Source organism: Lithobates pipiens, unplaced genomic scaffold (assembly GCF_037356315.1).
Source record: "Lithobates pipiens isolate NorthernLeopardFrog02 unplaced genomic scaffold, aLitPip1_a1.2 Scaffold_28, whole genome shotgun sequence".
Classification (NCBI taxonomy): Eukaryota; Metazoa; Chordata; class Amphibia; order Anura; family Ranidae; genus Lithobates; species Lithobates pipiens.
The window spans coordinates 36,745,648-36,772,293 of NW_027507789.1; the positions used below are offsets into that span (position 1 = coordinate 36,745,648).

Genomic DNA, 26,646 nt, shown 5'->3' on the forward strand with positions numbered 1-26,646 from the left:
CCCCAGCGTGATCGCGTCGGGCCGTTCCGCTGGCGGCCGAAAATTTAGGCCGCGGCTTTGAGGCCTTCTGCGGTCCTATGATTCCTTCTGGAATCTGGCGCCCTCTTGTGGTCGCCGTTGGTATGACAAACCAGCAATGCTAATGAAGCTTCCTCTGCCTGTTTTATATTACATGCCTCTTCTTCCCTTTATTTAGAACCCTCTAAACATTATATATATTTTTTATTCTAACACCCTAAAGAATAAAATGGTGGTTGTTGCAATACTGTCTGTCACACCGTATTTGTGCAGCGGACTTACAAGCGCACTTTTGTTGGGAAAAATAATTTAGTTAATAAAAAAATAAGACAACAGTAAAGTTAGCCCAATTATTTTTTATATTGTGAAAGATAATGTTACGCCGAGTAAATTGATACCCAACATGTCACGCTTCAAAATTGCACCCGCTCATGGAATGGCGACAAACTTTTACCCTTTAAAATCTCCATAGGCGACGTTTAAAAAAAATTCTACAGGTTGCACGTTTTGAGTTACAGAGGAGGTCTGGGGCTAGAATTATTGCTCTCGCTCTACCGATCACGGCGCTACCTCCTATGTGTGGTTCGAACACCGATTTTATATGCGGGCAGGACAGGGCGCGTTTAAAAATTATTTTTTCTTCTTATTTTAACTTTTTTTTTTCCACTCTTCTTTTAAAAAAAAAATGTTGTGTCACTTTTATTCTTATTACAAGGAATGTAAAAATCCCTTGTAATAGAAAAAGCATGACAGGTCCTCTTAAATATGAGATCTGGGGGTCAGAGAGACCTCGGATCTCATATTTACACTAAAATGCAAATGGAAATGGTGGTCGACGAGACAGATATGCTTTTTTTGGACCAGTCACCGAAACAAGGAGTCTGACTTTCAAAAGGGAGCTGTAGCAGACAAATACACCCTCAGAGCCCCGAACCACGTCCAGGGCATGAAGGGCCACCTCCTTAGGATGTGTCAGCTTAGGACAAAGATGGTAACAATATTTTCATTGATGTGGAATGCCAAAACCACCTTCGGTAGAAAGGTTGCGGACGCAACACCGCCTTATCCTTGTGGAAAACCAGATAGGGCGACTTGCAAGACAAGGCCATTTCCGAAACCCTAACGGCCAAAGTAATGGCCACTAGAAAGACCACTTTCTGGTAAAATCAACAGAAGGATCTCTCTGATAATTTCAAACAGCGTTTGAAGCACCGATAACAGCAGCAGATCCCACGGGGGCAACGATGGATGCACCAGAGGAGCTACATGTCGGACCCCTTGAATAAAAGTGCTCACTAGAGAGACGCCGGGGGAGGAGCGGATGGGGGGGGGGGGGGGGTGGTTTGGTCGCTGAAAAAAAAAAAAAAAAAAAAGAAAAAGAGCCAAAGCTGATATTTGTCCTTTAAGGGTGCTTAACGCCAATTTCTGGTCTACTCCTTGTTGTAGAAGCAGCAAGATCCTGGATATAGAAAAGGAGTGCGGACGTCATCCTTTCTCCTCACACATGGGAGATGTAGGCCTTCCAGGTACGATGATATATCTTCAGAGAAGATTTCCGTGCTCTCAGCATAGTTGGAATCACAGAGTCCGAAAGACCCTGGTACCTCAAACCTGGTTCTCAAAAACCAGTGATGGTAAAGCAGGATGGAGAATCGGACCTTGAGACAGAAGGTGCTCCCGTAACGGCAGTCACCATGGGGCATCCGCCACCAGACGCACTAGGTCTGCGTACCAAGGACGCTGGGGCCAATCTGGAGCAATCAGTATTACTGGGATCCCCTTGACCACCACTCTGAGGAATAGACGTGGTAACAGTTTCAGCAGAGGAAAGGAATAGATCAGCTGGTACTGATCCCACAGAGCCACCAGCACGTCGAACGCCTCTGCCAACGGATCTCGTCCTGGACACGAATCTCGGCACCTTCCGTTTGAGACAGGAGGCCAGAAGATCCACGTCTGGTGAACACCTCCGGATGCAAAGCCCATTCTCCTGGGTCCAGCATCTGGCGACTTGGGTAGTCCGCCTGCCAGTTCTCCACTCCCGGGATGTAAATGGCCAACAGGGCCGGTACATGTCGCTCTGCCCACTGAAGGATGCGAGCAATCTCTCATGTGGCGGTCAAGTTTCTTGTTCCTATTTAGCGATTGACGTGTGCCACCGCCATGGTGTTGTCCGACTGGGTCCTGGTCAGACGCCCTCAGAGTCTTAGAGACCACGTGGAGAGGCATAGCCTGATTGCTCTTAACTCGAGCAGATCGATCGGCAACTTTGATTCCTCCACCGACCAGAGGCCCTGGGTTAACTGAACTCCCATTACTCCACCGCAGCCAGTTAGGCTGGCGTCCATTGTGATCTCTGTCCATTTCAAAAGGTAGGAACAACTTCCTGGACTGAAGAAGTGCCAGGGACCTCAGCCACCAGAGCAGGGAATCCCTGACTTACTGGCTCACCTGAATCTGCCAATCCAGGGAGAACGGAGATTTGTCCCATTTTGTCAAAATCTCCTTCTGCAGAACTCTGGTGTGAAACTGGGCATACAGTACTGCCTCGAAGGAGGCCACCATGAGTCCCAAAACTCGCACACAGAAGCATAGCAATGACCACCTGCAGTTCATCAACAGTTTTAACGTGGCTCTGAGAGTCTGCAGCCTATCTGAAGGGAGAAACACTCTTGCTTCCATGGAGTCCAGCAGTAAGCCTCGGTACTCCAAATGCTGAGTCGGTACAATCACCGACTTTTTTTTAGGTTCAACAGCCACCAAATTCCTTCAGGGTCTGCATGGTGATCGCCACATCCTCCTCTAACTCTGAGGCAGAATATGCTCTCAGGAGGAGATCATCTAAGTATCCTACGATCCCGAAGCAATGCCAAAACAGGAGCCGATGCCTTGGTAAAGACTCAGGGGGGCTGATGCCAGACCAAAAGGGAGAGCCACAAACTGGTAGTGGGATTCCCCGACTGCAAATCGCAGAAACCTCTGATGCCGAAGGCATATGGGTATGTGCAGGTATGCATCCTGGATGTCCAAGGACACCAGGGAGTTCCCTTGATGGAGTGCAGCGACTGCTGAGTGAACTGATTCGATTTTGAACCTCTGTATGTTTACAAAGTAATTGAGGGCTTTCAGGCCCAAGATTATAGTCCCCAAAAAGGAAGGGTACGTCCAAACAGGTTTGAGTAGAACCCCTGGAAACATTCCGATACTGGAACGGGTACGATCAACCCACGACTCAGCAGGTCCCTTAACGCCCCCCAATAGGACCTCCTGGCGAGCTGGGAGTACGGGTATGCTGGAGAGAAAGAATCTGTTTTGCGCCCAAGAGAGGAACTCCATCTTGTAGCCTGAGGAAATCAGATCGCAGACCCATCGGTTGGACAGCCGGGAGGCCCACTGGGCTGCAAACTCCCAAAGGCGACCCCCCACCCGTGTTACGGATGGGGGCAAACCTTCATGCAGTAGTACTTTTACTCGCAGGCTTGTGGTTCCATGGACACTTTGGTCCTTCAGATGTCATCCTGTTGGGCTGGGGACGCTTGGTCAAAGCAGCAGACGGACGAAAAAGCCATTTGTGAGCGGAGAATGAGGGCCCTTGCCTACAGCGTCGCTCTTGGCCTTTCTAGCCTGTGGGAGTAGTGTACTCTAACCACCTGTGGCATTTTTAATAATGTCATCCAATGAGGCTTCAAAGAGCCGGTCGACAAGGAAGGGAAGATCCGTCAGGGCTTTTTTGGATGCCTGGTCAGCAGACCAGCATTTCAGCCAAATCAGACACCTCAGCACCACTGCTGACACTGAAGCCCTGGATAACAGAGGAAGGGTATCCAGGGCTGCGTCACAAATGTACTTCAGGCCTTGCACTAGTTGGTCTGCTAGTTCCACACAGACAGGAGGAAGCCTGTTGCTCTCCCAATTCACGGTGCAAAAGTTTTGCCCACTCGGTTAGTGTCTGAGACACAAGTGTGGATGCCAGTACTGGTCGCACAGTTGAACCCACAACCATAAACAACGAACGTGGCACTGCCTTGGCCTTCCTGTCCGTGGGGTCCTAAAAGGCAGGAGTCCCCTCTACCAGGATCGTGGTTACTTTGTTTAACATGGATACTGGGGGGTCCACGACCGGAGGAGCTGAACACTTTTTGAGAAGGCTCTCCTCAAAAAGGGATAACGCACCGCCATGTATTAGGGGGACCAAAAAGGTCCATTGCGGCAGGTTTTTTTTTACCACCTTTGCGCCCAAAGGAAAGGAACAAATTGAGGACCGCCGGCAAAACGTCCAGAGGCACTGCACTGTCTGCAGGTGAACCGGTTGCAATTTGCAGGATTTCGGGGGAAGAAACACCAGTTTCTGAAGCCATGCTGACCCTACCCTGTCTGCCACATGTTGGGGACTTAGGACAGTGATGGTCCCACCCCCTCCTAGCTGCTGCTGGCTGAGGGGCTCTTTCCCGCAGGACTCACCACCCCGACTGGTTCTGCGCTGTCCAGCTAGTAGTGCCTGTATCTTGTGTCAGCTCCCTGATGCATAGGAGACCACACTGTGCTGTGCAGAGCTGCTCTGAATGGTGCTGAAACTGACCATAAACGTGTTCAGACTTCAAGAAAATGGCCACCAAGCGTCCAGTATAAAGTACATAATCACAGGGAAAATAGATGCCGCACAAAACAGGCATATAAATGGCAGTTAAACAGCACTACAGCGATCAACAGACACAACCTCCAGACACCTCAGGGAGAGATCTACACACATTCAGGGCACAGCCAGCGCAGTCCACCCCCGGAGAGCCCCTGTATATGGCACACACACCGCTCAGCAACCCATGCAGCATCCCCCACAGGGAAGGGGGAGGAAGATAGGGACAGGGAGAGAAGAGAGGGAGGTGAAGGACCCCCGAATCGACCTCCCAGGGAATGCCCAGCTGCTCAGCCCCACCGAGGCAGGGAGAGCTGTACTTACCAGTCCTGAAGAGCTGGGAGACATTCCATCACAGACCCACTCTCCGATCAATATGGGGTGGCTGCTAGCCGTGCACACTGACTGATGCAGACATCAGTAGCCCGGTCATGTGTGCCATCAAGCATTTACGCACACCGACCACCTCTGGAGCCGAGGCATGTCGTGGTCATCCCAGCACGGAGCTCTGGTCTGCACACGCTCGCTGGCCAGGCTAGGGAGACTACAAGGATAAGAGTATCCAGCCTGTCAACCAGCTGGCTGTTGATAGCAGATCGCAGGATCTATAATCTTGCGCAAAAAGCAAAGCTTCTGCAAAAAAATGCACAGATCCTTCTTCACTAGACAGAAAAAAAAAAACAAGCTGCAAGGCATGCTGTGGGGTTGTTACCCAAGGGACCGCCCCTTGGGTGGAACTAGAAAGTTCTAGTTTTTATATTACATGTTAACACGTTATGCCTAGTTCTCTCCTGAAGGTGGCGTAACAACCCAATGGTCTAAGAGAGTAGCTGTGTCAGTCGGTGAACGTAAGGGAAATTATTTTTTCATGTAAAGAAAAAGTATCAGAAAGGGCGTTGTCTTCAAGTGGTTAGAAGAGTGGGTGATGTGTGATGTAAGCTTCTAAATGTTGTGCATAAAATGCCAGGACAGTTCAAACCCCCCCCCCGCCCAAATTAGCCCATTTAGGAAAGTAGACACCCCAAGCTATTTGCTGGGAGGCATGTTGAGTCCATGGAATATTTTATATTTTGCCATAACTTGCGGGAAAATTAAACTTTTTTTTTTTTTGCACAAAGTTGTCACTAAATGATATATTGCTCAAACATGCCATGGGCATATGTGGAATGACACCCCAAAATACATTCTGTTGCCTAGAACAGGGATACCACGTGTGGGACTTTTTGGGGGGCGTGGATGCGCAGGACCCCAAAAACCAAGCACCACATTCAGGCCAAGGGTGTAAATTTTTGATTTCACTCCTCACTGCCTATCACAGTTTCGGAGGCCATGGAATGCCCAGATGGCAACCCAACCCACCCCCCATGACCCCATTTTACAGAGCTCACTTTTCAAAAAAAAAAAAAAAAAAAAAAAAAAGCACACATTCTTTTCTTTCTTCATTTTCGAAAACAAATGAGAACTGCAAAATACTCACCATGCTTCTCAGCGAATAGCTTGGGGTGTCTACTTTCCTGAAGGCGATGCTTGGTTTTTGGGGTCCTGTACATGGCTAGGCTCCAAAAAAAGCCCATGCATGTGGTATCCCCGTACTCAGGAGAAGCAGCAAAATGCATTTCGGGGTGCAATTCCACATACAACCATGGCATGTGTTAGCAATATAACATTTAGTGACAACTTTTTTGTAAAAAATTATATATATTTTTTTTTTTGTTTTGGTCATTAATCATTGGGACAAAAAAATATATATTCAATATATTCAAGGGGCTCAACATGCCTTTTAGCAATTTCCTTGGGGTGTCTACTTTCCAAAATGGGGTTATTGGGGGGGGGTGCTGCCCTGGCATTTTAACACCTCAAGAAATGAGATAGGCAGTCAAACTAAAAGCTGCGCAAAATTCAGAAAATGTACCATAGTTTGCAGACGCTATTATTTTTGCGCAAACCAATAAATATACGCTTATTATTTATTTTTAATTTTTTTTTTTTTAAATTAAAGACATGTGGCTGAATACATTTTGGCCTAAATGTATGACTAAAATAGAGTTCATTGGACTCCACATATAGGTCAGCCCTTACTATATATTTTTTCTCCAATACAACACTTCCTTCCATCATCACTTTACATGTAGGTAACGTATTTATCGGCCTATAACACGCTCTTTTTTTCCCCTTAAAATCAGGGAGAAGGCTGCATGACAAATCTGCATATGACACAGACAAGGCCACAATGATAGACAAGCTGCATATGACACTGACAAGGCTACATTGATGGGCATTTAAATGTAAGTTTTTTTTCCTTAAACTTCCCTCCTAAACTTGGTGTGTGTGCGTTATATGCCGATAAACACGGTATATTGGGTTTATCATTTACATATCATTTTCAATCTCATCACCATATCAAACTACACATATATTCATTTTTTTCCCTAGATCCCCTTTTGACGAGTCACACGCCATCACTGCTATATGGAGATTATCCTCACACCCAGGCACTTTCCACCACCATCGGACGCTGCAAGTATATATCACGTCGCCTCAGATCCCGCGGTGAGGTTTGTGCCTCTGGTTCACTCTGTGCCGGTTACCATGTGTCACCCTCAATGCCAGGACCAGTAAATGTGTTTGGCCAACCTTTTTTAAGTACTATACATTTCTTTCTATTCCCCTCTACATAGAGTGTGGTTTACTATAATTGTAAATTTTACAGGAAATGGTCACATCTGCTCCTGATGAGTGGAGAAACATGCATGAAACGCGTTGAGTTATAATTGATGCTACAGTTATACCAATTACGCTTTGATGAGGTTACCAACATTTTTTATACTCGTATACCATGCGATACAGATACCGGGCATGTCGCCCTTGGCACTTGCAGACCATATTACTGCTTTACATATAACTCTCTGATCGTTCTGTGAACAAGGCTTATCACCATAACTAGTCTGCTGCTGACTGTACTCACTGTGAAGGCTTGAAAATACATACACTTGATGGTATGGAGTTGCCGGCTGCTTTTATTCAATGACCGTTTGTCTATTGGTGTGTGAGGACGTCTCAGCTTGGACACCCTGACTGCAAACTTCCAAAGTACGACTTTGTTTACCACTGCTCTGAGCCAATCAACTCCCTGATCATTTATTACGATCATGTGTTCATTCATCATGCCTACACCCTGTGCGCGCGCATGCGTGTGTATATATCTGCTTCGAATAAAATATTTGTATCTTCACCTCCGCATTTTAACTGCTTCATTTAAAGTCTCAAATTTATATTTGAATGTGCCTAAGTAATTCTCTATCAAAAAAATTAATAAACTGAATTTAACTTGTAAAACACCAAGTGTAAGAAATAGGCTGGGTCCTAAAGTGGTTAAAAATTTGGATTTAAATCAAGTCGATTTAAATCAAGTGGGGTCACAGTAGAGCTGCAGTTTTAATTGTGATGGCGATTTTTCCCCCCCTTACAATCTTAAAGCATTTTCCTGATTCTATGCAGAGTTCTCTGCTCAAGCCGACAGCTGTCAAAAAAAAAAAAAAAAAAAAAAAAAAAAAAAAAGAAAAAAAAAAAGCAGTCTGCCAAGTTTCACAACATTCCTCAGCCACTGAGCAGGACTGGGATTTGTAGCTTGCAGTCCAACCAAAAAATGATGGTTCTGTCACCAGGAGAACCTGTCACCACTAAGGGACCACAGTGAGTAACTGAAGCAAAGTACCGAAATCATATTCTCACCGAACGGGCTCGGTGGAGAATCTGGAAACTTCCTGCGGTGATCAAGTCAGGGAGCCAACCAGCGGAGGAGACGCTTGCAGAGCAGCCTTGTGTGTCAAGCCAGGGCCCGAGCCGGTCAGCAGGGGTGAAGCTTGAGAAACATCTGGAGTGCCAAGCTAGGGACCCAGCAGGGAAGCGGGGGTGACACTTCAGGGGTTACCACCGCAAACCTTGGAGGAGCTCAAGGGATTCACAGTCAGTGAATCAGAGGCCAGCGAGAGACCAGGAGCTCAGTGCTGAAGAGCTACAAGGAGTACGTGTAGAGGAGCTGAAAGAACTGGTACAGGACGGTTACCATAGGAGACAGCAATCCTGCAAGTGCAGAAGTAGCACCTTGCTGGGGCCTTTCCCTATATGGCTGTCCTATTGAAGTATCGCAGTCTGCCAATTGAATTTGCAACTATCTAAGGGTGTCCTGGCCATAACCCTCTTTCCCCCAAAAAATACAAAAAGGACTGTTTAAAAAAAAAAAACACCTCTTTTACATCCAACAAGTGTCTGGCGCCCAATGACTTTCACCACCTTTGCACCCACTATGCCTCACAACCCACCACATATTGAAGAACGTCAGCTATCTTGGGCCTTGGAGGTCCTCATGATGTGGGGTCACAGGGATCTGGCTGGGGGGGGTAGGAAACAGATGTGGGGGGTCACAGGGATCTGGTTGGGGGGACAGGATACAGATGTGGGGGTCACAGGGATCTGGTTGGGGGGGCCAGCATACAGATGTGGGGTCACAGGGATCTGGTTGGGGGGACAGGATACATATGTGGGGTCAGTGATAGGGGAGGACACAGTGGGGTCACAATGATCTGGTTTGGGGGGTGTCTTACCAGATGTCAGGCCCAGTAATAAAGAGGGGGGTGGGGGAAAGGATACAGGTCACAGCTGTTGTGGGGGGGGGGGGGGGGGAGGACAGTGTTGGGGTGTCAGCATAGTGGGGGGTAATAATAATGAGGGGGTGGGTCGCCTCAGGCGGGTGTGGTGATCAGAGGCCCGCACAGTGCACAAGAGCTGTACTGGGGTGAGATCCGGGTGTCCAGTCTCAGCCCAGTGTCCTTGACGGGCAACATTCGGGTCACTGGGAGCTCCCTGAGCAGTGCCAGCCCCTCTCCCTTAGAATAAGTGGCCCCCCCACATCACCCGAAGCACCGTAAATACCCCCTCGGGCATGAGCCTAAGACCACCATCTTACCTGCGTACTCTCCGAGACATCTCTAACGCCTAACGGCAGTTTATAGCGTTATTGTTATTTCCTATCTCCCGCCCGCTGCGCGCGCAGCCTCAGCCCTCCCTTTCCGGGGTAGGAGGGCACGCCATGACGTCATGGGTACGACAACCTCCGCTGTAGTGTCATATTTTGCTGCCTATCACAGGATGCTGTGGAAGTGACGTTGCCGCCAGAAATTGCGTACTGCGCATGCGCGATGCGTTCCAAACACAATGGAGAAAGATGGGGGTCAGCAGACAGGTAAATACGGCTGGGGACTGACTGGGCCTCGGCCCTGATGAGGGGGGCACAGCACACCGTAACCGGAGGGAACCGGTTTACTATGATACAATGACATTTGTTTGGGGACAGACAGGGGAGGGTGACAGTTGTCATGGCAACCGGAGTGACGCTTTGTATTCCCTGCCCTGGGCACAGAGGGGGCCTCAGGATCTCCAGGTCATCCCCTGTCATCTTTTGTGTCACAGGAGGGGTGTCGCCATACTTCGCCAGCACCAACGTCACACGAGAGAGGCGCCGCTCTCTAAATACTTAAGGACCGAGTCTCTTTTTGAGATTTGTTGTTAAAGAGGAAGTAAACCCTTCCAAACAACTTGGACCTACAGGTAAGCCTAGATTAAGGCTTACCTGTAGGTCCAAGCAATATCTCCTAAACCTATATGGTTTAGGAGATATTTGCCCGAAAATGGGCACCGCTGTCTACGGCGCATGCGCCGTTGTCAGCGGCGCGCAGGCGCACTAAATGCAGCAAATCCATGAATGGATTTGCCTAATTTGTCGACTCCCGTGCGCGTGCGCGGGAGTGACGTCATCGCGGCTTCGCCGAGTGGCAGCGGCGGAGCTGCGAGACGCGACTCCCGTGTGCATGCGCGGGAGTGACGTCATCGCGGCTTCGCCGCTGTGATTCGTCGGCGCTGCGAGACGCCACAAGCAACATGGATGCGGCGGACTACAGGGATCAGCGGCGACTTCGCTGGCTACTGTGTCAGGTAAGTGACACATAATGAGCTACTATGCGATGCATAGTAGTCCATTATGCTTTACCTTTGCAGGGAAAAAAAGAGGAAGTAAACCCATCAGGGTTTACTTCCTCTTTAAAAACAGTTTATTTTTTTGCTAGAAAATTACCCCTGAACGTTTTATACACGTTTTTATTTTTTTTCCTAACACCCTAGAGAATAAAATGGCGGGTGTTGCAATACTTTCTAGAGCTGCACGATTCTGGCCAAAATGAGAATCACAATTTTTTTTTTTTTCAAGATCACGATTCTCACGACGTAAAATCTTTCACATTATACAAAACAAATGGGTTAAAGCGGGACTGTACTGGGGAAAAAAATATTAAAAGCCAGCAGCTATAAATACTACAGCTGCTGACTTTTAATAAATGGACACTCACCTGTCCTGGGGTCCAGCGATGCCGAGGCCGATCGATCGCTCGGCTCTCGGCTGCTGCCGCCACCATTCTAGGTGAGGGAATCAGGAAGTGAAGCGAATTGGCTTCACTTCCCAGTTCCCTACTGCGCATGCGCGAGTCGCGCAGCGCAATAGGAATTGTCCGCGCTGTCTCTGAGACCCGTGTGTGTCCCAGCAGACAGCGCAGCAGGACAGGAAGAGGCATAGACTCCCACAGGAGTCTATGCCCGGAAGTGGGTGTAAATACCTGTCTTTGACAGGTATCTCCACCCCCCTGAAAGGTGCCAATTGTGACACCGGAGGGGGGAGGGTTCCGATCAGCGGAAGTTCCACTTTAGGGTGGAACCCCGCTTTAACTTTACTGGTTAGTTTTTTTTTTTGTTTTTATTCATGAAAAAAAATGCATTTGAAAGATCGCTGCATAAATGTGACATAAAATATTTCTAATAATTATAATTGCCACCGTTTTATTCTCTATGGTGTCTAGAGCTGCACGATTCTGGCCAAAATGAGAATCACGATTTTTTTTGGGTTAGAATAAAAAGATCACGATTCTTGCGACGTAAAATCTTTCACAGTATACAAAAAAAAAAAAAAAATGGGCTAACTTTACTGTTTTTTTATTTTTTATTAATTAAAGTAATTTTATTAAGACCGCTGCAAAGTAGTTAAAGAGGAACTGCAGTCTGCTCACATAATTTGTAATAAAAACATCTTTGCCATTCTGAAGCTTCCCCTAAACCACTTTGCATATTATTTTATAATACACTGCGATTCTGTACCAAATATGCTGCAGGAATCCCCATCTACTGAGTTTGGCTGCATCCATTTAAAATGTGGGTAGCTGAAGCTGCTGCCTTTTCACTTCCTGGATTTACACCGACACACAGAGGCACACCTCCAGCTCTGCAGCTCTCATTGGACTTATGACTCATCCCCCCTCACTTTGTGGCAGACTCTCACAAGAGTGAGAGAGAGGGCTGTGTATGATGTCATAAGCCTAGGCTAATGACTAGACAAACAGGAAGTGGGCTGTATGAGGTATTTACTGTAAGAAATGAAAAAATGTTTTACTGTCCAAAGTTAAAACAACAAGAGCAGAAAATGTAATATGTGGAAATATGACTGAAGATCTGCTTTAAAGAGGAAGTAAACCCTGATGGGTTTACTTCCTCTTTGATTCCCTGCAAAGGTAAAGCATAATGCGCTACTATGCATCGCATAGTCCATTATGTGTCACTTACCTGACACAGGAGCCAGCGATGTCACCGCTGTCCACTGTAGTTCCGAGCGTCCATCTTCTTGGTGGGTCTCGCTGGTCCGGCGCTGTGATTCGCCGGAGCAGTGATGACGTCACTCCTGCGCATGGGAGCCAACACTCGCGGCATATTGCCGCGATCTGCGGCTTAGCGGTGGCTGTCTTCAGGTAAATATCTCCTAAACCGTATAGGTTTAGGAGATATTTCTTGGACCTACAGGTAAGCCTTAATCTAGGCTTACCTGTAGGTCAAAGTGGTTTGCAAGGGTTTACAACCACTTTAAGGCCCCATTCAAATCTTGCGATTTGGGATTGCAAGCAGAATTGCATGGCAATTGCAGCACAATGCACTGTGTACATTTGGGTGCCATTATCCTTCAATGGCACCACAAACGTTATGTGATTGTCAAGCGACAGGACACAAAAAGCATGAAGAAAACATGCATAGGGGGGCCCATTCAAGTGAATGGGCTATCCTATGCGACATGCAGAATCGCATGCAATTCAATCAGAGGGAAAGGGGCCTAACAATCTAGGCAATGCAGGAAGTGTTCTATATAAAGGCTTCATGCCCGTGGCTGTACAGCGCTCAGAGCCTATGTGGTGGCGCTCCCAGTACTGCGGGGCACTGAGGAGAATTTGAAGATGTAGCTGTACACAGTTATGCAGTGGGGATCATGTAAGGTACCCACATGCGCACTGATGTATGCGCTGAACGCACACGACCTGCCTTTAATTCTTCTCAAATACTTTTTATTTACTAAAAAAAATTTTTTTTAAATAACTTTGCCCGTTGTGTTTTTTCCCTGTTTCTATTTCTCTGTATATTTTTCTTCTTCCAGGTTCCATCTGATAATGAAAACGGAAACACCATTTTATTCAATGTGTCAAAGAATGAGGCCGGAGGCTTCAAATCTTTCCAGAAAAGACTGAGAAGCACCTGGAAAATACAAAGGTAATGGCTTTTATAACAGTGTCAATTTGCTGTTACTACTCGGTATTCCTGATGGGATTTGGATCCACATTCATTCGTGCAACAATAAATAGAGGATATATAGTGCTCTCCATTTGAAACATTTATTAACCACTTCCCGCCCAGCCTATAGCAGAATGATGGCCGGGTGGTGGTTCAGTTATCCTGACTTGGTGTCATATGACGTCTTGCAGGTTAACAGTCGCCGCGTGCCCATGGGGGCGCACACCACAGCGATCGGTGGTGCAGTGTGTCAGTCTGACACACCGATAAACCGATCTCAGTAAAGAGCCTCCGACGGAGGGGTATCTGTGCTGATTGTTTATCAGCGCAGCAACCCCCCCCCTCGGATGCCCACTCCAGGGAGGCCGCCAACACCACCAGGGAGGTGCATAACGTGGATGGGCAGGTACACCCCCCATGGCCATCTACATGTGCAAATTAATACCCAATCTATGCCAATCGGTGCCCACAAACGGGCACTGACTGGCACCATTATGGAACAAATTCAGTGATGCCCAGCAATGCCACTCATCAGTGCTGCCTATGAGTCCCCATTAGTGGCGCATACCGGTGCCCATCATTGCCGCCTTATCCGTGCCTGTCGGTGCAGCCATAGCAGTGCCCGTCATTGAAGATGAAAACGTACTAATTTACAAAAAAATTTAACAGAAACAAAGAAACTTTCTTCCAAAATTTACGTTTTTTTTTTAATTTGTTGCGCGAAAAATAAAAATCGCAGAGGTAATCAAATACCACCGAAAGAAAGATCTATTTGTGGGAACAAAATGATCAAAAATGTGTTTGGGTACAGGGTAGCATGACCACGCAATTGTCATTCAAATTGCAACAGCGCTGAAAGCTGAAAATTGATTGGGCAGGAAGGTGAGTGACTGGTATTTAAGTGGTTAAAATGCCCCAATTAAAAAAACACTTCTAAGATATTCAGTTAAAACCAGCTCTGTATAGTTCTGCTCACCACTGTGGCTGCGTGACCTCAGGGGCTCGGCTCCTCCCCTCTACATGCGTATCGCTCTCTGATTGGGCTTTCCCTATAGATGTGCTGAGTAAGCCCAATCAGTTACAGGGACAGTGGAAAGAAAGGTGCATGCAATGGGGTTTAAATTAGCTGGGAGCATCTTGGTGACATCCTAGCAACGAGGCAGGAAATTATTATGCAATGTCATACCAACCTCCGCCTAAGCAGAAGATTGGGTGGAAGTCTAAATTTGTAATTTTCTACCCTGAAGATTCATCTGGTTTGGTAAGCAATATCTGGCATTTTTGGTGGCACAGAACAATGTCATAATTCTTGTACTGAGCATTAATAGGGATATATTCAAGCTGCCTCAGAGTTCAGGCATAGGTCAGTCATGTTTTCAGGAGGAGGGTTGAGAATTTGAGAAGTTATTGCGGCTTCAGAAAAATGAGTCTTTACCATCAGAGTATAGCAGCTCTTGTAATTTCTACCTTCTCTTTATTTGCTCCAGTTTGAAAGATGACATTACTGCAGAGAAGATGGTGGGGGTGAAGCTCTGGATTACTGCAGGGCCCAGGGAGAAGTTCACAGCCGCTGAGGTGAGTCTGCTATTTCTTTCATTATATAAAGGGGCAACACCCTATTTTGGGGGGATTCCCTGTTTCTTTTTAGAGGGAACCTGTCATCTCAGTACTTAACTGAAAAGCCTGAATTTGTCCACCTTTTATAAACACCCGCCACGTCCTAATTATGTGATGAGACCGTATTTGCAGTAAAACTGAACAGGAGAAAATCTGCCGTGAAATACTAGTTTAGGCGTTCAAGAGTTTCTGCTTCCATTGGAGATTTCTACGTGGGTAGGTGTCTTAATGGCAGCATCCTGTGTCAGCTCTCTTGGCTCTACTTCTCCTGTAGATCACAGGAGAGAACTTTGTTCTCCATTCCTGTGACCTGTATCCAGCCAGCAGCAGTCTAAAGTCTTCTGTCGGCTGACATCACAGAGCTGGTCCACAGTCTGGAGGGATCCTGACATTTAAAGTCGTACTCCACCCAGATGCCCGAGCACCAGCTGGCTTGGCCTCTCAGCAGATCGCTGAGAGCCTGAACCAGCTGCTCCCACCACTTGGTGATCCAGTGAGCTCTGGAGGGGCAGAGCAGAGAGCTGCTGACTGATAGTCAACGGCTGTCTGCTCACTGAAGACCAAGAACTGAGTGATCAGCGGTCTTTGATCGCTCAGCTCTTGGTCTTAGAGGCAGCAGAGGACAAATGCTTCATCCACCTAGGTGAGTATGGATGTTTTTTTTTTTTTTTTTCATATCCCGCACTTTTATTTTCTACTCCTTCTTTTCACAATCATAAGGCCTCGTGCACACTGAACGCATTGGCTCCCCTAGGCACGTTTCCTCCTATCAGCTGTGTTTTGACAGCAAAAAACACTTGACGCTTGTAACATGTAAGCATGTTAAAGCTGCCTGAAATGAATCAACGCTCAAGCGCTAAATGCGCCTAACATTTAAGATGCCTTCACACATGTCGCACGATTTTGCTGTGATTTTTTTTTTTTTTTGCTGTGGTTTTCATTTGGTCCACCCCAATGGAAGAGCAACGGACCACTGTGAAGACATGCATCGAGTTTAAAGGGATGCATACATGCCCACTGTAGGAGCTTTTGTCCTTGGATACAGATCAGCATGGGCAACCTGCCCATGCACTGTCCCATACGCCACAAACTACTGCGATCCCAATAATTTATTTAATTTTTCTAAATTGTGTTTTTGTTTGTTTGTTTGTTTGTTTTTTTTTTGTTTTTTTTTTTTTTTATGCTTTCAACACATCAATATGGAAAACATGTTTACTTGCTGCCTAATATAACATCCACTTTCAGATGCCATTGGGGTGTGTGTGTGTGTGTGTGTGTTTACAGAATCATACTTGTCTAGGTGGATGCTGCATCTGTCCCCTGCTGCCTCTTACACTAAGAACCAAGCGTTCGAACACCACCGATGGCTTGTTCTCCCAGCTCCCCAAGCAGAGAGCTGCAGACTGTTAATCAGCAGCTCTCTGCTTTGCCCCTCCCCATGCTTACTGGAGCGCTGAGCTGTGGATGGGCGGGGTGCGGCTGTCTCAGGCTCTCGGAAGCTCACTGAGAGGCTGAGATGGCCATCAGTCCAGGCACCTGGCCGATCCAGGCTTTAGGCTGGGTTCACACTGCTGCGGCTACGAGAACCGGATGTGATTCGCACCGCACTGCAGTGCAAATCAGATCCGATCTCTGTGCGATGCCAGTTCAGCCATACAGATAGTATGGCTGAATTCGCATCGCACCCTCCCCAAACTCGCACAGGACCCTTTTTTTGGTCCGCAGCAGAATCCGATGCGATTCGATTCCTGTCCGAGTTTTCAGATCGCACTGCGATATGCGAACTGATCTGGGGGTGTCATTAACGTTTTACTGACACTCCCAGCAGTTCGCATAGGGCAGTGTGAACAGCCGTCGGGAGGCATGTGATGCGGGAACCCGCCACAGATTCGCGGCTTTCCCGCATCGCTGCAGTGTGAACCCAGCCTAATTGTCAGAATGACGCGGTGCCTGGACTAATCTGTGTGAAAACGAGTCACAGGAGTGCAAAACAAATTGCACTCCTGTGATCCATAGAAGTACAGCCAAATGAGCTCAGATGGGACTTCTCTTCTTCCTTTTTTTTTTTTTTTTTAACTTGTCATTGATCATAAAGTTATGGCTGATCAGTGTGTGTTTTTTCATGTCCCTTCTTTTCCCTTTACTGGACAACACATCCAACAACAGCACTTAGACAAGCAAATGATTGTCAGTTTTTGGTGCTTACTATTACCTCTCATCCTACAGTTTGAAGCACTGAAACAATACATGGAGAAAGGAGGTCGTATTCTAGTGATGCTGGGTGAGGGAGGAGAGTCCAAATATGACACCAATGTAAACTTTCTATTGGAGGAGTATGGTGTCATGGTAAATACAGGTAAGCCCTTTTCTTGATGCTTGTTAACATTCATTTGGCAGGAATACTTTAACTAGGATACAGCACAGCTACAAAGTTGACTAAACCATGGTAACTGATATGTGCAAGCGCAAACCCAAAGCCCAGATTTTTCGGTTTTAATCGACCAAATACAATGGAGGAGTATCAAAAGAGAAGGTGTTAATTTTATATAGAAGACAACTATAGCCTGATGTAAAAATTCCTTTTCTCTGCAAGCATGCTGTAGAAAAGCTTTCTATGTGGAAGCAGTGGTCTCTCTGCAGGGGTCTGATACAACCTGTTCTGAGTTAGAGCTAGAGCTCTCCCATCGGCAAACGTCATGCCTATGCTTGCTTGCAATGAAAATCTTCTTGTAAAATTCGTTCAGCAAAAAAGAAATTAGCTTGATGCTATTGATCTGATCGACTCAAGCAATAATCAATCACATCTGGACAATTTTTCAGTCCTAATAAGCTAATCTCACATCATTGAATTGAAGATGAAAATCATTGCATGAGTAGGTAAGTTCCAAACCTTTCAGCAGCAGATTGTTTAAAAGATCATTTTTCCCCTGTATCTTTTCACTTGATTGCAACCCAGAAATCACTCATTGGAGTGGTCCCATTGGTCCCAAAAATGTGTCAAAAGTGTCCGCCATAATGTCACAGTTACAATAAAAATCGCTGATCGCAGACATTACTAGGAAAAAAAATGTTTTTTTTTTATCTATTTTTGGGGGATATTTATTATAGCAAAATGTAAAAAATAATGCAATTTTTTTTTTGTTTATAGCGCAAAAAACCACAGGGGTGATCAAATACCACCAAAAGAAAGCTGTATTTGTGGGAAAAAAAGGACGTCAATTTGGTTTCGGAGCCACGTCGCATAACCACTCAATTGTCAGTTAAAGCGACGCAGTGCCGAATCACAAAAATTGGCTTGGTCCTTTAGCTGGAAAATGGTCCTGGGCTTAAGTGGTTAAAGCTGAACTTAGTGTTACTAAACCCAAGGACCCTGCATTCACTATATCTGGTCTCCCACAGTACACAAAACATGGAAAAGCAATTATTTATTATAAACTGCTAAATACATTTTCTCATCAGCAGTTAGAGCAGTCTTGTGACGTCTATCACTGTCTGGTTAAAGCTTGTAAGGAGTTTTCATTCTGGTCTCGCTGTCCTACAACACCACAGGACCTCTGACCCTCTGTCTGGACAGTGCTGATTGACCCTGTGGTGATCACATGCATTCTCCCAAGTAAAAAAAAAAAACTCTAGCAATACACACCAAACTGAGCATGTGCAGCATGACCCCCACACTCTCTACTATTCTTTTTCCATTGGAGACACTGGAAGAAAGGGAGGAGACCTTATCAAACAGTCTTTTTACACAGTGCAGAGGATTAGCCCCTACAGTGAGTTTAACCAGCATGCTTTACTGCATTTACAGACTGATTTTACTCTTGTGGGTTTCTGAGCACTAAAAACTATATTTTATTTTTTTAGATTCAAAGCAAACGCCCCCGTTCATCCATGTCTCCATGCTTTATTTTGTTGAGAAATCATGTTGAAATACATCTGTCCAGCATTTCTAGGTGCCACCATTCTTGAGGAAGGGCAGATGATTCATGTAGCATTTACTTCCTGGAATCCACCTATCCTTAGCTCAGACATGCAGGTAGGAGAGTGTGCTTGGCTGAGAAAACTCCTTTTCCTCCCCTTCAGATTAAGAGATGCAAAGGAACGATAGGTGAGGGAAAAAGAGCGAGAGACTTAAAAAAAAATAAAAAAAAAAGAAAGAAAAGAAGGTTTAACCACTTCCGGTCCACCGCACACTGCTATACATCGGTTGTTTGAAGAGGGACATCTTTGTTATGGCAGCAGCCAGCTACCATAACCCCGGTATCCTCTTCTTCAGCAGGTGGTCTGGCTTCCGATAATGGTGGTCTCTGCAGGGGATTCTCTGCAAGATCACTTTTTTTTTTTTTTTTAATCTGTGGCGGGAGAGGTGGCCTCATCCGTGTGTGGAATGGAGATGGGTGAGGGGAAGATGGCCCCCACCCCTCTCCATACCATTGCAGGGTGGAAGCAATGTCAAAACATTCCTTCCGCACATAGCTCTAATATATATATATATATATATATATATATATATATATATATATATATATATATATATATATATATATATATATATATATATATATATATATATATATATATATTATAATTTTTTTTTTTTCCTTTTAGTGTAAATCTCATATTTAAGAGGTCCTGTCATGCAATTAGATTGGTTCTTTACATTTCTTGTAATAGGAATAAAAGTGACACTTTTTTTATTTTTAAGAACAGTGTAAAAATTAATAAACATATATATAATAAAAAAGTAATTTTCTAGCAGAAAAAAATGTTTTTAACTTGTAAACAACAAATCTCCAGAAAGAGGCTTGGTCCTTAAGTGGTTAACATATATACTTTTTACCAATGCTAGCAGTATAAGGATTAAAAATACCGATAGTTGGACCATTTCCCATTAATTCTGCCTTTTCACATTGAGGGGGTGCACTTGAGGGACGTTATAAAAAAAATTCTGTGAGCAGCATCTTTGGGGCAGGTTGGGAGGGCTGTATTTAGCACTCCCAAAAAGCCCTACTCATTGGAATGAATGAGGAGTTTTTTTTTTTAACCCCTTTTTTTGGGGGGGGGGGGGGGGTTAAAATCACCCCGCTTTTCACGAGTTGCGCTTTAGCACTAACAGCCAGCGCTTTTGATGTGAAAGGGATCTTAGAGGACACATTCTCCTTTGGTAACGTTACATGTGTGCAGGGCTCCACCCACACGGCCGTGTCATTCATTCAGAGTTCTGTGAGTGAATGAACTAAAAGTACTAACAGCCTTTGCGGCTGATGGCTTGTAGTTCTCAATGAACTGCCAGGGCACTGATGAGTTGATGTTTCCTGTCATTTAGTAATTGTCTGCCCGTATGAGGTAAGAGCAGAAAGTCTGCAAGAGCCAGAGATTGCTTATCACAGATGTAGTGCTTAAAAAAAATAGATATATCCCCTTTTTTTTCCCTGCAAAAAATTTACTATTATTATTATTATTTATTAATAATAATAATATTTGAGAAATGTGATCTTATTCTTTAACTGCACCGTATGGCGCACTCCCAGCACAGAGACCGCGATCTCACTAAGCGCTCGGGGCCTGTGCTAAATATCATGATTTTGGATCTCCTGATTTCAGCCTCCGATTGGCTACCACAATGATCGATCACCGTGATCGGCATCAGTGTCAGTGTGTTTTTAGGTAGGAAAATTTAGGAGAAATTTATTTTGTTTGTTCTTTGGTAGGTTATGGTAGTAACAAGAAATCTACAGCAAACTAACAAAAAAAAAGAATATTTTTCTTTATTATATTGGCCCAGTTTTTCCTTTTGATAATAAAACAAAAAAAACAGAAATTATCCATAACTGTTTACTACCAAATAGTAGAGAGTGAGTAGATGTGATAATATGTACGGCTTTACTAACATATGCCAAAATTGTGCTTTTGGTTTTTAGACTTTTAGATTTGTTTTACCCTTCTTTGTCCAACTTCAAGCAAACTTTTTTTTTTTTTTTTTTCTTTTAGTTTTAGATGGCGTGGGGAAAAGTTAAGCTGGCCATAGACAGATTAATATGCAGCTGGAATTTCAATCCATGTATGGTCAGGCTGGTTGTGCAATGAGCCTGTCAAGTGTTGTGTTTTTTTATTTTTATTTTTTTATCATTTCATCAGTGCCAGCAGCTATAGCCGCAAGCAGTGATCATTGTATTCTGGCGGCTGGGAAATCTCCCCGCTGTCACAATACAATAGCTCCGCAGGAGGGATTCCACCATCAAAACTAAATGTGCTGATGGGGGAATTGATCATTTATTCTTTCCTTCAACCTGTAAAGAAAATAAACTTGGGTAATGTGTGGCCTGCCTTAGCACTTTTGGTTTTAAATTCTCTTGTCACCATAAGAGACACCTCTTTTCCTTTCCTATCTAATACTCGTCATCTAGACAGAAAGTGAGGGGAAATCTCCCGCATGGGGAACCAGACGCCAATAAAATGCTGACAGAGAGGTTCTTAATCTTCTTTGTTATTATTGTCTTTGTTCTCACTAAATATTCTATATGATACCTGCCAAGAAGAGGTAGGAGTTTGGGTTCACACTGTAGTGATGCGGGAACCAGCGCGATTACAGTGCCGGTTTCCGCATCGCATTTCTCCTGGAAGCAGTTCACTCTGCTCTCTGCGAACTGCTGTGGGTGTCAATGCAATGTTAATGACACGGCCAGATCGGTTGGGTGCGAGTTCACAGTTCACACTGCAGTCCGATTCCAGTGTGGGGGGGAGTTCCTTCACTATTTTCCTGCGAATCCAATGCGAGTTCAGCCATACAACTGTATGGCTGAACTTGCATTGCACAGACATCGCATGCGATTGGCACCGCAGTGCAGGTGCCAATCACATGCAGTGTTTGTGTTCGCACAAGTGTGAACCCGGGCTGAAGTGGGACTTTAGTCAGAAAATTAAAGTTGATGTAAACCCTCTCCTATACCCAGTGAAGTGAACAGCCTCAGATGATACAAAGGGATGAAACATGATGCATAAGGATTACATGTATATGTCTTCAGCTTTATATACTGTTTTTAGAAAGTGCACATCCTGTTAGAATTTTCTCTTCCTGATTCACCTGTAGGTGTGGATTCTTTCCATACACTATGAAACAGCTGATTGGCTCTCTGCTAATCTAATTATAGCACCCACCCAGACAGAAAATCCAGCCTGGATTTATCACAGTTGTTGGAGAACCCGTCATATGTTATCAGGCTGATAACTGAAAAAAATAAAAAAGGAGCAGAAAGCCAGAGGGCTTTGAAGAGAGCTAAGAAAACACTGCAGATATGTTTCTTTATAGCCATGGAAGCTGCTTCTGATTGATCTGTAACTGACATGTTACTGCACATGTGATCAGTTATGACACCAGCCATTTGATGGTTTTCACAGTTTGGTTGATGACGCAAGCAAATGTGACAGATGGCCATTACCAGCATTCCAGGAATGTAACTTTTTTTTAAACCGTTTAATCGCTAGGTTTAGTTCCGCTTTATGATTTACAGCTGAGGCTTTGGGCTTCAGCAAAATGGAAGCCTCCAGCTAGAAGAAAGCAGATAAATGCTGGAGGCAATTTACAGCACACGATAATTTTGGTAGCGTTTTTTTTATTAATGTGGGAATGTATGTTCCTTGCTAAAGAGTTGTGTTTATATATTTTTTTTTTTTTTTTTTATCCTGTTGTTATGGGTAAAGTTCTGCTTTAATAGGTAATCAGATAGCAGTAAAGACCTGGAAGAGGTTTATTCTTTCCTCACTTGATGTAAAGCAAACCACAAACTTCTGGACTGGAGTTGGTCTATAATTTAACCACCAAATGTACATGTTACCTGTGGGTATGTGTGGGAAGTGCTGTTTGCCTCTGTAGCATTGTTTGAGGCTTTGCTTGACTTGATCTGCAAATATTCTTTCTTACTTTTTCTTTTTTTAATTAAAGATTCAGTTGTAAGAAATGTTTACTACAAGTGTTTCCACCCTAAGGAGGCACTCATCTCCAATGGAGTGTTAAATCGGTAAGTTTGGCAGAAAACACCGTTGAAATAGGTGTTCTCGGCTGATTGGAGAAATTAATGATTAACAAATGTGTTTTTTTTTTTTTCCCCCAAACGTGAGTACATGCTTAATTTCTATTGATGTGATCTTTGGCCTCATCATTTTAGCTCACATTTATACAAGGGTTGTAACTTTATATTACTGCATGAGTGATTGCAGACACGAATGCAGAGGATCACTCTGCCCTGTAATATTTCCTCTAGTTCTGTGAATTTGGGAAGTACAACCTATTGTATGCACTGTAAAACCTGGAATCATATACACTCTATTACCAGAAGTATTGAGCCGCCTGCCTTTACACACACATGAACTTTAATGGCATCCCAGTTTTCGTCCGTAGGCTTCAGTATTGAGTTGGCCCACCCTTTGCAGCTATACCAGCTTCAATTCTTTTGAGAAGGCTGTCCACAAGGTCTAGGAGTGTCTGTCTATGGGATGTTTTGACCATTCTTCCAGAAGCGCATTTGTGAGGTCAGGCACTCATGTGAACGAGAAGGCCTGGCTCGCTGTCTCCGCTCTAATTCACCCGGAAGGTGTTCTATCAGGTTGAGGTCATGCCAGTCAAGTTCCTCCACCCCAAACTCGCTCATCTATGAATGAATGAATCTACCCATTCACTGGTGCGCAGTCATGTTGGAACAGGAAGGGGCCATCCCCGTACTGTTCCCACAAAGTTTGGAGCATGAAATTGTCCAAAATGTCTTGGTATGATGACACCTTAATAGTTCCAATCACTGGAACTAAGAAGCCCAAGCCCTGAAAAACAACCCCAGACCATAATCCTCCACCAAATGATTTGGACCAGTGCACAAAGCAAGGTCCATAAAGGCATAGATGAGTGGGTTTGGGGTGGAGGAACTTGACTGGCCTACACAGAGTCTTGACTTCAATCTAATAGAACACCATTTGGGATGAGTTGTGGAGTGGAGACTGAGAGCCAAGCCTTCTTGTCCAACATCAGTGCCTAACCTCACAAGTGCGCTTCTGGAAGAATGATCAAACATTCCCGTAGACACAATCCTAAACCTTGTGGACAGCCTTCCCAGAAGAGATGAAGATGCAAAGGGTGGGCCAACTCAGTGTTGAACCCTAAGGACTAAGACTGGGATGCCATTAAAGTTCATGTGCGTGTAAAGGCAGGTGTTCCAATACTTTTGATAATAGAGTGTATATGAGTTCAGGTTTTACAGTGTGTATAATAGGTTGTACTTCCCAAATTCACTGAACTAGAGGAAATTTTATAGCCTGCACATATTCAGTTGTTTTCATATGAAAATTCGTAATTGGCTGTTGAAAGCACCATACTAACGGTCTGAAAATCAGCAAATCATTCATTTGAACGAAATGTAACTTCTGATTTTCTTATCATGTGTACAGGCCTTTACTTCAGCTTGTTAAATTTAAGCTTTAACAGTAAGATCTGGAAGCTGGTTGGCTACTATTCAAAGCTGCACCAGATTCTGTGTGCGCTAGTTGTAGTAAATCTCCCCCATAATGTCACCATTTTTCTGTTAATAAAAGGCGTTTTCAAGTAGCTTTGACAAATCCTAAAAAGTATAATTCTGGGCAAAGTAAAAACAAAATATAGTACATTTCTGCAATGCATAAACATTTCTCCATGCCGCAAGTACAGAAAAATGTAAAATAACAGTGAACCGCACCAAAGAGAATAGAATCGGTGCAGCAGCTGCTGAGACAGACAAAAAAACTCCCAGACTAATTAACAATAGATGGCAGCAGAGCTAGCTCTGATTATCCTCTATAATTATACAAATAATTCCAGAAAAAAAAAAAAAAACAATAAATATTGTGCAAACAATAAATCGGAACAAAAATTAATTCAAAGTGACGACGTGTGCTTGAAAGTGACAGGTATTGAACAAATCAAACAGATGTCTTTTAACTCAATCCCAAAATGTCCACAAAAAATTCACCATGTTATAATCAAAATAGTTGTTAGAAAAAATGATTTCCTTTTATTAATTTTTCACAAAATAAAAATAAAACCACAAAAAAACTTTGTGCTTTAAAAAATCCAAAATCAAAGTTTTTATGTCCAAGACATAAGATGGGGGAATACAAATGCCTAAACTTTTTATTTTATTACATTTTTTTTTAAATTTCTTATCTTCATGCAAGGAATGCAGGTGAAACAATGTTTAGGCTTTATAACCACTCTAACAGCATTGACGGTGGAGGTTTCTGTATCCCAGAATGCACTGGGAAATAATAGAGCACTAGGACAGAATGGCTCCAACCACTTCCTGTTCCTCAAGCCAGCCAATAATACTGACAGTGCCAGGTAGGAGCAGAGGCAATGAGCATTATTGCCAGTGGCCATGGAAAACCTTTTTGTTTCAGCAAAGCTGAGCTGGATCAAGATAAGTGTCAAAGAGATCAAAGTATACAAATTAATCTTGCTGAGAATCTATCACTTCACAACTTAACCTCAACTCAAAGCAGATCATTTCTTCTAAACATCCCACTAGAAAAGCAACACTTTCATGGGCATTTTTTTTTTTTTCAAGCATTCTTGACGCTTTTTCAGAACTTCAAATACACATCCATAAATGCTATAGGCACATTAATGAGCATTGCTTCATTCTTTATAATCAACACATGTGTAAACAAACCCTAAAGCACACTCGTGAACACGATCGTATTTTCCGAAGGGAATTGTGTGATGACAGGCTGCTGGCGGAAAATCCAACCGTTTGTTCGCTCCATTGGACAGTTGCCGGATTTTCTGCAGACAAATGTTGGATGGCAAGCTTTTAAAATTTTCCATGGACAAATGTCTGTCGGATTTTCGAAGAGTGTACACGAGTCCATCGGACCAAAGTCCAAACACACATGCTCGGCAGCGAGGATGAGCCAGAAGCGGTCGGTCTTGTAAACTAGCGTTTGTAATGGAGAATTAACATTCGTGACCCGGCAAATTCTGAAATTTAGAAATGCAGCGCACAATTCTCTTCTTCTGTAATGGGATAATAATGAAGCTGCTTTGCTGGTGATACTGATGGAGTTATTGCAAACACATTTCAAAGGCTTTTTCTTTTTTTTTCTTTTTTTCTAGTGATATCAAGAATATTATGCTTGTTGGTTTGTTTTTTGTTTTTTTTATTTTGGTGCAAGTTACCACAACACCATTATCCTGTAGTTTTTAAGATCAAAGCTACTACTACGTTGGTGCCCCTTGTTAATTTTGCATTGTATTTTTTTAAAATGGCAAAGAACTCTGAGGATCTGAAAAAAAGAATTGTCACTCTACATAAAGATGGTCTAGGCTTTAAGAAGATTGCCAAGACCCTGAAACTGAGCTGCAGCATGGTGGCCAAGACCATACAGCGGTTTAACAGGACAGGTTCCACTCAGAACAGGCCTCTCCATGGTTGACCAAAGAAGTTGAGTGCACGTGCTCAGCATCATATCCAGAGGTTGTCTTTGGGAAATTGATGTATGAGTGATGCCAGCATTGCTGCAGAGGTTGAAGGGGTGGGGGGTCAGCCTGTCAGTGCTCAGATCATACACTGCACCAAATTGGTCTGCATGGCTGTCGTCCCAGAAGGAAATCTTTACACAAGAAAGCCCACAAACGACTTACTGAAGACAAGCAGACTAAAGACATGGATTACTGGAACCGTGTCCTGTTGTCTGAGACCAAGATAAAC

At 44.3% G+C, this 26,646-nt stretch overlaps 1 pseudogene across 1 annotated transcript in view; it reads left to right on the forward strand.

The window, feature by feature from the left end:
• The first annotated feature begins 9,792 nt into the window (after positions 1-9,792).
• Positions 9,793-26,646, forward strand: part of LOC143934785 (intraflagellar transport protein 52 homolog) — a 36,964-nt pseudogene continuing 20,110 nt past the window's right edge. Inside the window, exons 1-5 of the transcript XR_013263368.1 lie at positions 9,793-9,893; positions 13,170-13,282; positions 14,791-14,878; positions 17,147-17,276; positions 22,860-22,935. The product of XR_013263368.1 is annotated as an intraflagellar transport protein 52 homolog (transcript). The remainder of the gene's footprint in view (positions 9,894-13,169; positions 13,283-14,790; positions 14,879-17,146; positions 17,277-22,859; positions 22,936-26,646) is intronic.